General features: G+C 48.5%; 1 protein-coding gene across 3 annotated transcripts in view; it reads left to right on the top strand.

Annotated features, from left to right (window-relative positions):
- Positions 1–327: 327 nt before the first annotated feature.
- The window catches only part of FAM110B (family with sequence similarity 110 member B), a 139,664-nt gene continuing 122,116 nt past the window's right edge, over positions 328–17,875 (top strand). For all 3 annotated transcript variants that reach the window (XM_057532289.1, XM_057532286.1, XM_057532287.1), the window contains exon 1: positions 328–607. The gene's annotated coding sequence lies outside the window, so the exon portion shown is untranslated. The remainder of the gene's footprint in view (positions 608–17,875) is intronic.

The following is a 17,875-nucleotide window of genomic DNA, read 5'->3' as shown; positions in this document are numbered from 1 at the left end:
CTTAAAAGTGCCTTCAGAAGTTTAGTCTACAAATACTAAGGCGGTCCGTCTGGGTGTATGAAAGTTAGTCAACAGAGAATGTTGTCAGGCACCGGGATCTGGATGGGCCGACTGTCGGGTCATCACTCTCACAAAACAGGCTCCGGGTCTGGGGTTTCCTGGCGGTGGAGGTCCGGCGGTTCTCCACCGGGGAGGGAGCGGGGGTCGAGCGCGGGGGGTTTGGAGGCGGGGCGGGAGTGAGGGGAGGGGGCGGGGCCATGGGAGGGCGGGGCCTGGGCGGGGCGCTCGGGGGCGTGCCCACTCGGCGGAGCCACGCGCTCGGGGCCGCGGCGACTCACTCCAAGTTCCCTCCCTCGCGCCCTGGCGAAGGCTGCCCGAGCCCTCCCACTCGGCGCAGACCGAGCCGCCGCGGCCGCCGCCGCCAGCCGGGCCCTCCGCCGCCCCGCGCCCCAGGCCTCCTCGGCCGGCCCCGTCCGCGCTCCGCCCTCCCGCGGCCCCGGCGGCCCGGCCCCCGTCCCTCGCGGGCCCCGACTCCTTGTCTCCGCAGCCCCCGGAGCCCGGAGCCCGGCTCGGGCCGCACCGCCCGCGGCCGGGGAGAGCGGCCGAGGTAAGGCTGGGCCGGGGGCCGGGTCGGGGGGCCGCGCCGCGTCCCGATCGCGGACAATGCGGAAGCCGCGCGCGGCCGCGGAGCCGCCGGGTCCGTCTCTGCCGCTCCGGCCCGGCCTGGGGCTCGGTCCAGCCGGGCCCGGGGGCCGCATGGCCCGGACCGACGCCGGCCGGCGTTCCGGGCAGCGAGCTCGCCGCGCGCCCGGGGTCGGCGGGAGGCCGGGCGGAGGCCGGGGCGGGGGCCGGGCAGGCGCGGGGCGGGGGGCGGCGAGGGACGGGGACCCCCTCGGCCAGGGCTCCTCGCAGGGCCTTTCGTCTCGGGGGCTGAGTGCTTTGGGAGCATCGAGCTCTCCCCGTCGCGGGCTGGGAATTCCTGCAAGAAATGCAGATTAGGAGGCTCCGAAAGTTTGTTTTTGGTGGCCCCCTCCAGCTCCATCCGTGGTCTCCGTTGTCTCGACTTTATTTGAAAGCGTACAGATTTGAAATGGAATGAAGTGACCCCTGGCGCACTCGTGCCCCGTCACGCCGCGGAGCTCGGAACTCGGCCGCCCAGCGCTTGCAGGTTGGGGGAAGCCGCCGAGCCCGTTGCCCAGCCCGGGGGCCCCGCTGGTGGTGAGAACCCGTGCGGCAGGGTGTAGACGGTGGTGACAGCTCTCCCTCCGTGCAGGGTGCAGGCCGGGCAGGGAAGCGGAGAGAACTTCGCTGTAAGCTTAAATCACTCTGGAGAGTGGAAAGCAAACGCCAGGTGCCCGGCTTTTTAACCCTTTCGAGTTGGTATTCAGATGTATTGAGCCACAAAAACAAGCAGGCTTTATTTCCCGCAGGAGATGCAAGCTAACTTTGCGCTTTTCCTCCCGGCCATGTCCTGTGCAAAATCTGGCTCACATCTGTGACAACACTGCATGGCTGGCGTGGTGAGGACTACACACGGGTGTGATTCTGAGAAGGGGAATATGATAGTAGACTAAGCATTTTTGCAGTATAAATAGTAAATGACTGTAAATGACTTCCATTTTCTTCATTTCCCCTGTTGGCGGTGAAGATATTTATTTAGCCTTTTCCCCCCAATTTACACTTAGAGTCATTCCATGGAAAATACCTGTATTAACTTGTACTTGTTTTGTGACATCACCACCCCTGGTCGTTCCAATGAGCTATTTATTAAGCATAGTTTTTTTTAACATAAGGGTGAGTTAATGGTAAGCCAGACTTCTTCCTCGGGTTAACATTCCCTTGACTTACCCTATGGTACTTAATCTATGGTATTACTACAGATGGTATTTTGACAACCTGATAATCTGTAAAGAGCTTAGAATAGTGCCCTACGGAACACGGTGCTACGTGCCAGCTGGTTTTAATTTGTATTATCGGTTCATGTGCTTTTTTCTCTTTGGAAAATGGTTGTTTTGGTTTTTTAAGTCCCAGATCTTTTAAATCATGGTCTGTTTTAAGTCTGCAGTTTAATTTTAGATCAGAATTGAGGTTGGGTTTTTGTTTTGCTTATGACGGACAAGCTGTTCTGTGTATTCTTTTTTTTTTTTTTTTAAACATCTTTATTGAAGTATAATTGCCTTACAATAGTGTGTTAGCTTCTGCTTTATAACAAAGTGAATCAGTTATACATATACAATATGTTCCCATTTCTCTTCCCTCTAGCATCTCCCTCCCTCCCACCCTCCCCATCCCACCCCTCTAGGTGGTCACAAAGCACCGAGCTGATCTCCCTGTGCTATGTGGCTGCTTCCCACTAGTTATCTATTTTACATTTGGTAGTGTATATATGTGTATTCTTATGTATGAAGTATAGCAGATTTGTGAGGACGAGAACACAGTCCTGCACCGGGTCGTATGCTGGTACATTCCGCGAGACTTAATTATCCTGAAGGGCCTACCTGTCTAAGGAAAAGCCTAGACATTAGGAGAAACCTGGGCTCTGAACCCCTCCCCGAATTCCCTTGTTCTATAGGTTGAAAATCATACTTTCCATTCCGCGTTGCTGCTAGCAACAGCGGTTAGGTAACTCCTACCATGTCAAAAGGTAATAAAAGAAAATTTATGTACTGTATACACATGCATCAACCAGAACATGTAAATCTTACCCGTGCTTTAAAATCTGCAGAGCAGAGTTTATAGTGTAACTAGCCAAGAAAAATTAAAACTACTTAATTGTCTGTTAGTAACCAAAAGATTATGTTTGTTGTCTAGATATTTGAAAAGATTGTCAGGAGTTTACCTTCAGTCTGAGGTCGCCCCCGCTTTTAACTTTAAAGTGACATCTTTTTCATTCCTAAACAGTTAACTTAGCTAAGCTGAGGCTTGGCGTTAATTCTTGGGGGCCCTGCAGAGCCAGGGCTGCTGTGCGGACAGTTGGGCAGTAGATGGCGCTGTGGATGATGCTGGTGGACAGCCGTGTGTTCAAGGAAAACTGCAGGGATTCCTTTAGCAATTTCATTGCTTGCCCTCTCCCCAAAATATACTCTGTCTGCACTGACACTTCCTAACAATCTTCTTAGGAATTAACTTTTAAAAAAGTTTGTCCTTTGTCTTTTCAACTTTTAAAGAATATTGGCCAGATTTTTCTCTCTGAAAACCAAGGTATTTCAGGTGTTAAGAGAAACATTGTCAAAATATTATTTAGTCGACTGTACCCTTTACTCTTATTTTCCCATAATAGAGTAAGATTGACTGTTCTGAGCGTTGGGGATCTCCAACAATCCTGGACTTTTTTTTTTTTTTTCCAGTGTTTAACTTCTAGGAGAGAGAAACAAATGATAAGAAACCTACTTGCTTCTTGACTTTATTTAAGACAACAACTTCCTAGGGTGAATTCTCATTTATTCTGGTTTTTACCACCATTCTGCCTCCCAGTATGATGCAGTGAGAATTGCAATTCAGGCTGAAGGCTCTGGAGCTCTGCAAAGCCATGACTCATCACGAAAACATATATTCATTCTACTTAGTACAGCACCGAGGAGAGGAGGTGCGCTCGGAACAAGGGTTTTGTGGATTGTGATGGGAGTTATCTCTGCGGCCGGCTCGGGAACCGGTCCAGTCCCAGACAGATGACGGTGCGTTCCCTTAACTCCTCCAGCGCGGGGTCCTTGCTCTCATCTCCTTGCTTCAGGTGAGGCAGGTGACTCGGCTGAGTCACGGAGCTCAGAAGAAGCAAAGCTGATTTCATGTTGTAATGGTGATCTTGTTTGGTATTGAAAGCATTATAGAAACACACAAAAGTAATGCTTGAGAATTGTTCAGAGGAGAACACAAATTATGCCCAAAAATGTTCATCGAAGAAGCTAAATGTAGCATTGATTCTGAACTTTGTCAGGATAAGTTATGGGGTGATTTGCATGGAAGATTTTGGAGAATAGTAGTTAAGAAATTTAGTTTTTCATTGTTCGTGGATGTCATGGTCCAAATAATTAATTGCAGGTAATTAGTTACTGGCAAGGAAATGTATTGCAGAATACATTTTCATCCTGTTTTTAAACCGGGGTTTGTTTCCGGATGATCTTTTGTAATACAACATTAATGAACTTAGGTCATGCATATTCACTCCTATTCTGACATGTTTGGTTCCCTCCTACTTGTGAGAAGGGCCTGCATGTGATTTTCACATTTTTAACTTTTTGTGGTTTGAGTCTCACAAGGAGAATCACATAAGAATACAGCATTTGAAGACATCAGTCTTGTTTTTTAAAAAATTAAAAAAAAATTTTTTTAAGGAAATGTTAGTAGGTGAAACAAATTGCTTCCTTTTTCCAGTACGATTAAACAATTCTAAAGTGGAACTGGCGCTAAAGATGGGATTTTTAAAATTGTAAACACTTCACGGAGAAGTTCAAAGGTGAATACTCAGCCCAAGGAAACCATACGTCATTCGGCAGACAGGTTTCTAGAAGAATTATAAGGATTCTGTGCTGTATTTTATACATCAGAGCAAGATCAGTGGGTTTTGAAGTTGTCCAGTTCCAGGTAAAGCTTTTCAAAGTACAATTCGGAAGCATATGGGAAATTTTGGAGTAGTTATGTTGTAACGCGAAGCATTTTACCCCTCAGGGCCCCTTTAGAAGTTCGTTGCATCTTTTTGTCTTTTTCAGGAAGAATCACTGATTTCCTTCAAAATGGTCATTCTTGACAGCAAGTTTTATGTCCCGTTGACTGGACTGTGATGAAAAGGAAGTAATTATGTGAAATAATGTAATTTAGTAATTTCTTCTATTATGATTGTTATATATATATACATATATTTTAAAGATTTATTTATTGATTGATTGCTATGTTGGGTCTTCGTTTCTGTGCGAGGGCTTTCTCTAGTTGCGGCGAGCGGGGGCCACGCTTCATCGCGGTGCGCGGGCCTCTCACTGTCGCGGCCTCTCTTGTTGCGGAGCACAGGCTCCAGACGCGCAGGCTCAGTAGTTGTGGCTCACGGGCCCAGTTGCCCCGCGGCATGTGGGATCTTCCCAGACCAGGGCTCGAACCCGTGTCCCCTGCATTAGCAGGCAGATTCTCAACCACTGCGCCGGGAGATTAACCAAGATGGCGGAGTAGAAGGACGTGCTCTCACTCCCTCTTGCGAGAGCACCAGAATCACAACTGGCTGCTGGACAATCATTGACAGGAAGACCCTGGACTTCACCAAGGAGGACACCCCACGTCCAAGGACAGAGGAGAAGCCACAGTGAGACGGTAGGAGGGGCGCAATCAGAGTAAAATCAAATCCCATAACTGCTGGGTGGGTGACTCACAGACTGGCGAACACTTATACCACAGGAGTCCACCCACTGGAGTGAAGGTTCTGAGCCCCACCTCAGGCTTCCCAACCTGGGGGTCCGGCAAAGGGAGGAGGAATTCCTAGAGAATCAGACTTTGAAGTCTAGTGGGAATTGATTGCAGGACTGTGACAGGACTGGGGGAAACAGAGACCCCACTCTTGGAGGGCACACACAAAGTAATGTGTGCATCGGGACCCAGGGGAAGGAGCAGTGACCCTGGGGGAGACTGAACCAGACGTACTTGCTGGTGTTGGGGGGTCTCCTGCAGAGGCGAGTGGTGGCTCTGTTTCACCGTGGGGATAAGGACACTGGCAGCAGAGGTCCTGGGAAGTTCTCCTTGGCGTGAGCCCTCCCAGAGTCTGCCATTAACCCCACCAAAGAGCACGGGTAGGCTCCAGTGTTGGGTTGCCTCAGGCAAAACAACCAACAGGGAGGGAACCCAGCCCCACCCATCAACAGTCAAGTGGATTAAGGTTTTACTGGGCTCTGATCGCCACAGCAACAGGGAGGGAACCCAGCCCCACCCATCAACAGTCAAGTGGATTAAGGTTTTACTGAGCTCTGACCGCCACAGCAACAGTCAGCTCTACCCACCACCAGAGCCTCCCATCAAGCCTCTTAGATAGCCTCAACCACCAGAGGGCAGACAACAGAAGCAAGAAAAACTACAATCCTGCAGCCTGTGGACCAAAAACCACAGTTACAGAAAGACAGAGAAGATGAAAAGGCAGAGGGCTATGTACCAGATGAAGGAACAAGAAAAAACCCCAGAAAAACAATTAAATGAAGTGGAGATAGGCAACCTTCCAGAAAAAGAATTCAGAATAATGATAGTGAAGATGATCCAGGACCTCGGAATAAGAATGGAGGCAAAGATTGAGAAGATGCAAGAAATGATTAACAAAGACCTAGAAGAATTAAAGAACAAACAAACAGAGATGACCAATACAATAACTGAAATGAAAACTACACTAGAAGGAATCAATAGCAGAATAACTGAGGCAGAAGAACGGATAAGTGACCTGGAAGACAGAATGGTGGAATTCACTGCTGCGGAACAGACTAAAGAAAAAAGAATAAAAAGAAATGAAGACAGCCTAAGAGACCTCTGGGACAACATTAAACGCAACAACATTCGCATTATAGGGGTCCCAGAAGGAGAAGAGAGAGAGAAAGGACCAGAGAAAATATTTGAAGAGATTATAATCGAAAACTTCCCTAACATGGGAAAGGAAATAGCCACCCAAGTCCAGGAAGCGCAGAGAGTCCCATACAGAATAAACCCAAGGAGAAACACGCCGAGACACATAGTAATCAACCACTGCGCCACCAGGGAAGTCCTATATATTTTTTCTTAATTGTTATATATTTTTTCTTTCTTTATTATTTTTTGGCTGCGTTGGGTCTTCGCTGCTGCATGTGGGCTTTCTCTAGCTGCGGCGAGCCGGGGCTGCTGTTCGTTGCGGTGCACGGGCTTCTCATTGCGGTGGTCTCTCCCGTTGCAGAGCACGGGCTCTAGGCCCGTGGGCCTCAGTAGTTGTGGCTCATGGGCTCTAGAGCGCAGGCTCAGTAGTTGTGGCGCATGGGTTTAGTTGCTCCGTGGCATGTGGGATCTTCCTGGACCAGGGCTCGAACCCGTGTCCCCTGCATTGGCAGGCGGACTCTTAACCACTGCATCACCAGGGAAGTCCCAATGATTGTTATGTTAAACAGATATTTATAGATTGATTGTGTGCCAGGTGCTGGGGATAAGCAGTGCCCAGGAAAGACAAGGTCCCTGCCTCTCTAAGGCATCCTAGTGTCAAGTGGGGCAAAATAGATGATAAAGTAAACAAGCAAATGAAAAGCTAACTTGAAGCAGTAATGATTGCAGTCAAGAGTGAGGGTGGCGTTCTCATCTGGGCTGGGTGGTGTGGGAGGGCCTCATGGAGGATGTTTGAGCTGAGACATATGTGAAAAAAAGAGGCAACCTCTGGAAGGCCTCTGGGCAGAGAGGACAGACAGCCTGTGCAAAGGCCCTGTGGCCTTTGTGAGGAACAGGAGACAGTGGCAGAAGAACCAGGTCAGCAGGGCCTTCCTTGTAGCCCACCTCTGGATTGGAAGCTGCAGTGGTAACCTGCATCCTGTGCAAGTGGTCTTACTGATTCTTACAAACCACATGAGAAGGTATTTGCAGCTGCCGTTGTTTCCAGGTGCACTGCAGGTTGATGGTGTCAGAGATTAAGGAGACTGGGACAGCCCGGATTTGTCAGGTTCAAGGGGAGTCACAGACACCGTGAGCACATTCAGAATGGGTGGCAGATCCTTTGGGAGTTCTGAACTTTGTTCATCTCTGTTACCCCATTGGGGGCGGGGCAGGGTGAGGGCTTGAGCACCGCTTCGGGGATTCCAGGCCAATCACTTAGTTGTCCCAGCAAATAGGTAAGTCGGTGCCCAAGGGGCTGGGAGGGGGCGCATTTCTAGTTGAGCCCGTCTGGGTGCAAAGATCGGCTCTGTAGGTTGAACAGGTTACCCAGGCTTCTGGAACCTCAGTATCCCGATCTATAAAATGGGGAAAACTGCAGGACCTACTTCATGGGCTCGTTGTGAGGTTTTAGGAGGAAGATGCTTGCACAGTGCCGGGTACTCCGTGGAGGTTGGTTGCGGTTGGGAGTTACTGTCTCGTGGATGTCATCCGTCCCTCCATCCGTCTTGTATATTCTTATCACACGGGTAACAGGGTGAAAGGCACTTTTTCAGAGACTCACCCTGACTGCTGAAGCTAAGATTGCCCCTCCTCCAGCCGCTCCGTGTCCCCCAGTCCTATGTTACTTTATTCACAGCCCTCATTCCAAAGGGAAATTGTGTACTTTGTTTAGATGTTGTTATTAGTACATTTCTCCTGGTTGAGAGGGTCCCTGTCGTGTCGGCTGCTGTATCCGCAGGGCCTGGGACGGGGCTTAGTTACCAACCGACTGTGCAGGTGACACTGCTGACTCTGGGGTCCTTCCCACGGGAGCCAAAGGTACAGCAGAAAGGCCTGTCCTCAGGCAGGGTTCTTCTCTGGCTCTGTTTTTTGTGCTGAGATGATGGGCCTTCCAGCCCAGGTGTATAAACCCGGGGTCCAGCGGGCAGGCTCCAAGCCGGCCTTGAGAGAGCATTTTGGGGACGGGGGTCAGAGGAGAGGGAGAATTGGTATCTGGAAACGTGGGTTTCTCGGGGTAGTGGGGCACGCGTATGGCTTTACCCCGGCACTTCAGAGGGTGTCACCTGCTTCGTCTTCCATAAATGTCAGCGGGGGCTTGCCTAATACCTGAGATGCCAGCTTAGAGGCACCTACCTCCTTCTGTAAACCACAAGAGGAGACATGGTGGGGAAGTGCACCCGCTGCGAAAGGGACCATGCTTGTCACGCTGCTCTGCCTCTCCCCTGCCCCCGGAAGCGGGCACTGAAATCAGGGCCAGAGCCGGCAGCCTGGTGGACCTGCCTAGTCAGTGCTCTGGACTGTGGGTTATTCCTCCCCCCCCCCCGTTTCCAAGTCATATCTTGTCACTAATGATGCTGTGTCCCATTATAATGACGTTTGTTGGTGCACTGATTTTGATTCTGTATTTTTGTATTTTTTCAAAAGGAAATCATACCCATTTTAGAAATAAGAATATTTATATGTTCTTCTCCAGGCTTTAATCCTTCCCAGTACTGGCTTGTTGACTGTAATCTTTGGGTGAAGTTTAGTGAATGAAACGTAAAGATGTATTTTCAAGTCGTTGTGCAGACACTCCTCCATCCTAGAGGTGTGAGCCTATGTATTTGCACACGTGCAAACTATCATCTTCTGATCCCTGGCTACCAGGGGGCCACCGTTTCCACTAGGGGGTCAGAAACGGACAGGTGAAACGGGAAACTCAGTGGTGTCCGGAAATACCAGTGAATCCTGACAGCACTTCTGTGTTTTGACTACATCGTTAGAACAAGGTGAATTGGGAGTTTCCCTGTACACTTAACTTGAGTTGGGGATTTTTCAAATCCTTTTAATCTATCCCTGGCCGGTGCTCATTCAAATGATCACTGATTGGAATGTTGTGATTTTTAAGAATCAGATGTTTTTCTTCTCTGTAAATTTTGTTCTTGTTCAGTGACCATGAAGGAAGAAGAGAAATCATTGTTTAATTTAACAGAGATTTTTTTTCTAATCCTTGTTAGTGAATTTATATTTACCGTTCTTATAGGGGGAGAGTATTATAGAGTCATATAAATCTATATTCTGTGGGAAGTTGGAATATTCTGTTAGGTCGTGCTAGAAGAGATTTTGTGGTTTATCTGTAGAGTTTGGAATTTGGTTTTAAGAGAACTTTCCATATAAGTGATGGGAGTCCCACACATGTCACATAGTTGGGGGGTGTGTGTGTGTGTGTGTGTGTGTGTGTGTGTGTATGAGAACTTCACTTCTCCAGCTCTAAGCCCCGTGTTCAGTGTGAGCTTCCCACGGTCCACGATTACCCAGTTAGAAGCTGCCCTGCCCTCGCTCCAGCATTGAAGGGTTCCAGCTCACATGGCCTGATGTGCTTATCGGGTTTCTCCCACAGGTATTTTTCCTTTCAGAATCCACTGGCACAGGACCGAACCGCTTTGGTTCTTAATTCCCCATTGCTATTTCCACATGCTTTTTCCAGAGTAATTTCAGCATGAAGCATTCAGCTGTTGAAAAGCTCTGTCCTTTCTTTGGATCCTTCCCCAAAAGTGTTTAGGTGAGTTCAGTTAATGATAAAGAGACTGCATCCCAAAGCCTTTTAATTCAGCGCGCCAAGACGTTATCAAACATCCTTATACGCTTTGTGTCGGAAATACCTAAGGATCTTCATTTTAATTTGGATTTTTCATTTTACCAGATAGTATTTATTATTCACATATACCTGGTGTTAGTCAGGGTTCTCCAGAGAACCAGAACCAATAGGATCTCGGTCTTGATCTCAAGGAAGTTTATTATAAGGAATTGATTGGCTCGTGCGGTTTTGGAGGCTGAGAAGTCCCAGGATCCGTCATCTGCAGGCGGGAGACCCCAGAGAGACGAGGGCTCAGCTCCGGTGTGAGGGCGGGTGGAGACCCGGGTCTCAGCTCAGCCGGGCAGAGAGATCTCCCTCACCCCCTCCCACCTCTTGTTGGGTTCAGGGCCTCCACTGATGAGACGAGGCCGCCCACACCGGGGAGGGCCACCTGCTTTACTCAGGGCACCAATTTGAATGTTAATCGCATCCAGAAACGTCCTCACAGACACACCCAGAACCACGTTTAACCAAATGCCTGGGCACCTCGAATCCCAGTCCAGTTGATGCGTAAAATTGACCCCGACATGTGGTCAGTATCATCAAAGCATTTCAGGAACTAGATGGGCCGTTGTGAAAACATTTTGTAGAACTACTGTTTCCCAAGCCTGTTTCAGTGAACTGCCCCCCGGAGTGCCAAGGCCAGGGACCCGCCTCCGTGAAGGCTCTCCCAGCAGGACCTGCAACGTTGCACATGTGCCTTGCCGGCCAGCACTTCCTGCGCTCATTCAGTTGATCGCTGTATCTTCTGATGTGTTCTTGGTTCCTGGTTCCTTTAGTGAGACAGTGAGTTCATCAGGGATGGAGGCACTGTGTGTATTTCTCTGCGTGAGTGTCGCCTGCGTGAGGAGAACAGGGTCGTGTCACTGACACCCCTTCTTCTCCCTATCTGTGTGGTCCTGGTGTAGCCCACACCCATGGAGATGACCTTCACAGCCATGAGCACGGAGGCCTAAGTCTTCACCTTATGGTTGATCCCCGACACAATTTACGTTCAAGTTTAAAGCAGTTACCTTGTATAATCATGTATGATTTAACAGTTTGTTTGTTTTGGGCCGCGGCTTGTGAGATCTCAGGTCCCCAACCAGGGGCTGAACCCAGGCCACAGCAGTGAAAGCCTGGAATCCTAACCACTACGCCACCGGGGAACTGTCTCCCTTTTTTTTTTTTTTTTTTCCTGAATGAAAGATAGGTGCCTTTTGTTAAGAGAGTTCCCCTCACTCTTATTTGGTCTTAAGATTTCAACCTGTTAGGGAAATGTCTCAAAGCTTGGTGCTCTGTGATGAGCTCGATTGGTAGGATGGGGGTGGGAGGCTGGGGGCAGAGGAGGTCCGAGATGGGAGGGGACGTATGTACACGTAGAGCTGATTCACTTCATTGTACAGCAGAAACTAACACACCACTGTAAAGCAGCTGTACTCCAATTACAAAAAAAATTGAAAGAAGAAACTTGAAAACATACATTTTTCTGGTTTCAACAGAAGGTAGTTATTAGATTTGATGGTAGATACTATTTATTATTGCATAACCTAGTGAATATAGGAAGGAATTGAATGCAGTATTGGTTTTTTATAGGATTATTCGTACCTCTGATTTTTCCCTGCCTTAGCCTGTGTAATCAATGATAATGAAAACGATATCATTATCAAGTCAGACCCTTATACAGTGTTTAGTACATTCCATCACTCTTTTCAGCACTTTACCTATATTCTTTGTATTTGCATGATGGCTCTGCCATCTTCTAGTTGAATAGTTGATGCATTTATGCTTATTTTTTTCAGTGACATTGAGCTTTAAGAGGCAAATAACTGATCAGTTGCCTATAACTAAAACTTTTAATTTCTCCCAGAGGTCACTTTTAGATTGACTTGTTTAGAATGGTCTGGGCTTTCCTGAGGTTCCTTATCTGGCCGTGTTTGGATTATGAGTTGGTTTGAGACTAGAAGCAACCACGGGCAGCAGTTTGGTACAGGGCCTGGTGACCTTGACAACGGTGGGTGGCCTTGGCAGGTTCCAGTAGGCTGACTTTCAGGTCTTTATTAGACCCCAGAGGAGAGTCTTATCTAGAATCCTGATCTCCTTAGATAAAACTGGCTGAGGCCAAGGTACGTAGAGCTAAAATCTTCTCACCTGCCACGTTTCACCGTTAGGACATGGACGCCATGCTTCACTGAGCTGTTTTCCAAAACCAGTGTGCAGACTTTGGTCAGCTGATGCAGGGACTAGGGGTGTCGCCAGTCACTGGCACCACTCCCGTTTCAACACGGGCATGCTTGAGTGCCTGCTGTTTGCCAGGGACCGCGCTGCTACCGGGTTGGGTGGGCGTCGCATCTTCTCTCGTCCTGAAGCTCTGGGCGGCTCCGAGCCTATGGGCCACCTCCCTTAGAACTTCCATCTTCATCTCAGCCATCTCTTAGAACTTCATTTCTCCAGTTCTGACCCCAGGTTCCTGCCCGTCATGGAGAATTGACGTGACCTCAGGGTGCTTCCACCCGCGTCCATCCTCTGAAATGTCCTGTTGCTCTTGTTGAAATTGTCAGTGTTCCTTGCGAGTGGGGTCACGTGATTCACGGTGTTCCCCACTTGACGTGGGGAATGCAGCATCACTGAAACGAAGATTCGTCTTTTTATTCTAGGAGAAAAATAAAGCTTCGTCCCGTTTTCTTTTTACCGTTACTTTTTGGCCCCTCTATCCCCTCTTTGAACAAAAAGTAATACTCAGAGAATATTATGTCAGAAAGTATTTTTTTCTTGCATTTTGAAAAGGAGCAGCAAAGCTCCTGTAAGAAACTTCCTTCTACCGATAAGAGCGTGAATTCCTCAAACCTAAAATAGCAAACCTAGTAGCAAGCAAGACAACTTCGGTCTGTGCTTGTAGATGTTAAATGCTTTGTGGTCTAATGAAGCGACAGTGTAGGAGCCATGGAAAGCTTGCCTTTGGGAAGGGGTGACTTCTGCACCCGCCCCTGCATCTGAACTGATCTGAACTGACGGCGGAAGGCAGGCCGATGTTCTTCAGCCTGTGCTCCTGCCGGCTGATGCCTAGCTCACCATCACCCCGTCCTGAAATGAGGACCCTCGTCCCCTTTGACATCCTCTCTGGGTTTTCCCCTCCATCTGATTCTGAAATGTCTCTGCTGCCCGGCCCAGCTCTGCGTTCCTGGTGTACCTTGCCCGACCCTCGGTCAACTGAGACCGACCCCCAGGCCTCCATCCTCTCTTCTTTGCTGGCTGATACCCCCACCTCGGCCTTCTTCCCTTTCCTGCATCTATTGCACTTTCTCCGGAATTAGCTGCATCGCCGGTCTGTCACGTTGCTCAGCCACTCCAGGGCCCGCCCAGGTGCCCAGGACAAAGTCTTGTTAACCCACCGTCCAGGCTTCCCTGAGTTGGCACCAGGGCCCCTCCAGCCCCTTCCCTGGGTGCCTCCCGTCCACTGCACCTGGTGTTTCCTCTCTCTCTGCTTCGTGAAGTCCTGGTCATCCTAAAAGGCTCTGTCACGCCTCCTCTCTAATTCTTTTCCTTGACTTCATGTGGTCTGAATAAAAAGAACAGAGGAAACGATCACGCCTTTTGTGATGCTCAAGTAACGTGAATGCAAAGGCATAAAATATGTCTCTGCCTTGTCACTCGATAGAGGGACGGGAATCATATCCAAACCAGTAGCCTCTTGTGAGAATCTGCTTCACTCTTAGCTCACTCTGCTACCCTGAAAGTGGTTTGCATCTCAAGATTGAGGTGAAGGGCCTCTCAGGTGCGGAGGGAGTTTGCAGATGGGATCAAGGTCGCACTATTGATAATATCCTGAGAGATCGTGGAGAAGACAGGGGGTGCCAGAATTAAAATAAATGCCCTGAATTTTCAGAAAACGCCACGAGATCCTAGCCCTGCACTGTCCAGTGTGCTGGCCGCTGGCTATGTGACTGGCCTGAATTGCTGTATCCTCTAAGCGTGAAGTACCAGATATTGAAGATTTGCTTGAAAAAAGAATGTAAAATAGCTCATGAATAATTTTTTACGTTGCATGTTGACATGATACTATTTTGGACGGATTGGGTAAAATATATTATCAAGTTTATGAGTAAAATATATCATCAAGATAATTTCACCAGTTTTTTAAATTTTTACTACAGCTACAAGAAAACTTAAAAGAGCGTACACGGTTCACGTTTGCGGCTTGCATTCTGTTTCCCTGGGAGGGTGCTGTTTTAGACTCTACGATTCATTGCTTTTCCTTCACATCCTTGGCAACATCCTACAGCACAGTGTGGAACTGATGGCTGAGCACTCGTAGGAAAGGAAGTAGTCGGAGCTAAAAGCAGTTTCCCGAAGAACAAATCATGCCAAGCCAACGTCATTTGTTTTTCGTAAGGTTACGAGGCTGGAAGATCAGAACAGTTCTGTAGATTCATATTTGAAACACCTCCTGTGATGAGCTCGAGGACAATTTAGGGAACGTAGAGTTGTGGTTGATGGCGTGGCCGTGTCTGTGGCTGATTGAACGCAGTTCCCAGAATGTCGTATGTTGATGGTGGTGTCGGGAACAGGCCGGGGGATGCTCTCAGGCTTCCCAAAGAGCTTGTTTCATAAACGAAGGTCATTTGTGAAGATGTCAAGTTTGACCAGGTTTTGGTAGTCTGGAAAAGGTTACCCATGCCAGCTGTGGTCTGGAACTCATTCACGGAGCACGTGTGTTGAGGGCCTGTGTGCCCAGGCACCTCGTTGGTTGGGTGCTGGGAGTGAGGACTAATGATGTATTGTCCCTGACCTCTAGAGTGACCTTCAAACTGTTGTTTCTGAAAGAACATTCTGGCCTTGCCCACTAGGTACCTGTTTGGCTGCATCCGTACAGAAGTGGATGGTTCTGCATCTGGTCGGGTTTTTGAACTTTAGGTGAAAGTTATGGACCTTCTGAGCTCTTAACAATCTGAAGCTTGTGGGAGATTCTTTCTCATGTTTCTGCAGCCCATCCACTGCTCTGCTTCCCTCAGAGTTCATCTTCCATGTGTGTAGGAAGTAGCCGTAGGCAGAGTTTAGGTGACAAGGAGTCGTCTTAGACCCTCCTGGAATCGCGTTCCTGACGGGGAAGCCCTCTGGTCCATCCCGCCCTCCACTGTGGTTGGAGGATATTCCAGAGGCGGCCACATGACACCTTTGCCTATATTTTGGTGGAGATGTTGTCAGTATGTCCCGCATCGTTATCACTCAGTGTGCTCAACCATTTACACACTTACAAATTTGTCAAAAACATGCAAGGCAAATCATTTGATGATAAACGGTAAACTTTAGGCAAAATTGAAGCTCGACTATAACAACTTAGTAGGAAATTATGGCTGGTTTCTTCTCTATCTTGTCCTGTTTCTATGCTTTAATTTTCTGTAAGTCCTGAAATTTTAATTCTCTGTTTGTCTCTGATTTTATTTTCTCTTTTCTTGAAGGTATCTCACATCTTTTTGTGAAAGAAAGCAAGGCTTAAAGTAAAACTAGATGCTTTCTTAATGGTTGTTTAAACTCTTTACATTGGGAAGGTAGGAGTTTTATATTTGTATCAAAGCTTTCATATTACCTATTTAGATCAGCAGTGGGCAGCTTTCCAATTTTTTATTTATGTATTTTTTTGTAGGTGAGAAAAATATTTAGAGGTTACATTTTTTTTTTCCATTCAGAATTACAGGACTTATTGATACCTTTGCGTGGAGGAAGGGAGGGGCAGGGTTCTTACAACCTAATTATCTCTTGGGTAGAAAATCTCGAGGAGAAGTTTGGTTATGTTTCTGGGCCATGAACGGGGCCCTCTCTGGGCGTGTTTGGGTGGTCGCAGTGCCTGGCAGGCAGGCCTCTGGGCTCCTGTGCTTGTGCGGGGATGCTCGGGGTCCCCTGGGGTTATCCCATACCTTTCTCAGAACAGCCTGCGGGGTTGGCATTTCTACTGTCCCACCTAACTTGGTGCCGAGAACTGAGGTAGGATCCTCAAGGTGCTGGCGAGGGGCAGAGCTGGTCTAGTGCCTGCACTCAGGGAGCCAGGGCTGTGGCCTTGGCCGTGAGCGGAAAGAGAGGTCCTCACTGCCCTCCTGGCCTGGCCTTCCCTTTCCTGGGCTCGTGCATCTCACCATCCCCGACCTGGGCTGGCAGGATGGAGTAAATATCCCCACCTTTGTCTTCCCTGGCTGGAGCTTCCTGCCTGGGGCTGCTCCCAGAGGCCCTGAGGTCCGCTCTACCCTGGGCTGTCCCTTCTGCCCACCCACCCTCCCCAGGCCTAGAGGGGCTGTTGATGGGATGGGAGGGCTGGGGTCCAGAAGGGGCTGGACAGTCAGCTCTCTGTCTCCCACGCCGAGGCCCAGATTATTCCCATCCTGACACGTGTCGGCTTCACCCATAACCTGCTGTTGCTGTTGCCATTTCTAGCACCATCTTTTTTTTACTTCTCATTCTGGGTTTATTCCATCTCGTTTAGAAGCTCTGGGTCGGTTCCACAGTAGATTTAACAGAGGCTATTCAGGGCGCTGTCTCAGGGGCACGTTGCTGGAAAACAAGGTCACGTCTCTCTTTAACACCAAGACAAACTGATAAATGCTTGTAAGAGGAGCGAAGTAGCGGCCTTCAGCTCTGGAGTGTTTGTTCCCATGCTGGGAAGGAGGCCGGGACCTGTGTCTCCTGGGCACGGGGGTTTTCTGTGCCCTGACATCCGGGCCTCTTGTGTGCAGGGTCATGCTTTTGCCCTCTGTTCTCTCTGGCTTGGCAAAGGGCCAAGCAAAATGGGACCTCTTAGGGTGAACTTGGTGTCACAGTTCTTCCTCGAAAGGCCCTTCAAGATTACCTGCTCCAGTGGTCCCCACCGTGGGCCCCTTAAGGACACCTGGGATTCTGTAGCATCCGAGTGGGAACTTGGGGGAGCGCCCAGGTTGCCTCTGGGGGTGCCAGTGATGGGCAGGTGGCTTTAGGAGCCCTTGATCTGGGCCAGTGATTCCCAGACTCTAGCACATCAGAGAGTTAACCTGGAGGGTTAAACACGAATAGCTGGTCTGTTCCCAGAGTTTCTGATTCACTGGGTCCTGGAGGGCCTGAGAATTTGCATTTTTAATGGATTCCCTGGTGATGTTGAACCTGATCTGGGGGAAGTCCTCATTCTTAAAGATGCCTGGTGCTTGATTTGAGAGCCCCCAGGCACCAGAAAACTTTGCAGGATCCTGGGCTGGAGGGAGGGTGATTGAGGGTCGATGTCTTATAGGCAAAATGTTGCAAAGGCAGAAAGCGTTATAAAAGCTCACCCTGAGGAGATGACCTGTATGTCACAGGTTTTAACTTTCTCACCAAGAATCTGAAACAGAGTGGATAACTTTTAATGTAACACTTCTGCTTAATAAGCCAGGGATGTGTTATATGTTTCTATAGCCACTTTGCATTTGTCTTTAGTCCCTGTGCATTTTCATAGTTAAAGTATCAGTTCCTTTATGGTTTGCTTTGGGGGAGTACCATTTATTAAGCATTTTAAGACATTTGGAAGCAAAACTATGAGCTTCATATTCTATTTTAAAAGAAAAAAATTTTAATGGAAATCTGTTCTTGGAGCATATTCAGCTTTTATAAAATATTTTAAAGTGAAGTGAGTATAAGATATCTTTGTTAATTAACATCAAGACTTTGGACTGTGAAAATGTACTTTATTTCCTTAGATTTAAAAAAATGTTTTTA

The sequence above is a fragment of the Balaenoptera acutorostrata genome, chromosome 17, assembly GCF_949987535.1.
Source record: "Balaenoptera acutorostrata chromosome 17, mBalAcu1.1, whole genome shotgun sequence".
NCBI classification, from domain to species: domain Eukaryota; kingdom Metazoa; phylum Chordata; class Mammalia; order Artiodactyla; family Balaenopteridae; genus Balaenoptera; species Balaenoptera acutorostrata.
This window is presented reverse-complemented; position numbering and strand designations above follow the sequence as displayed.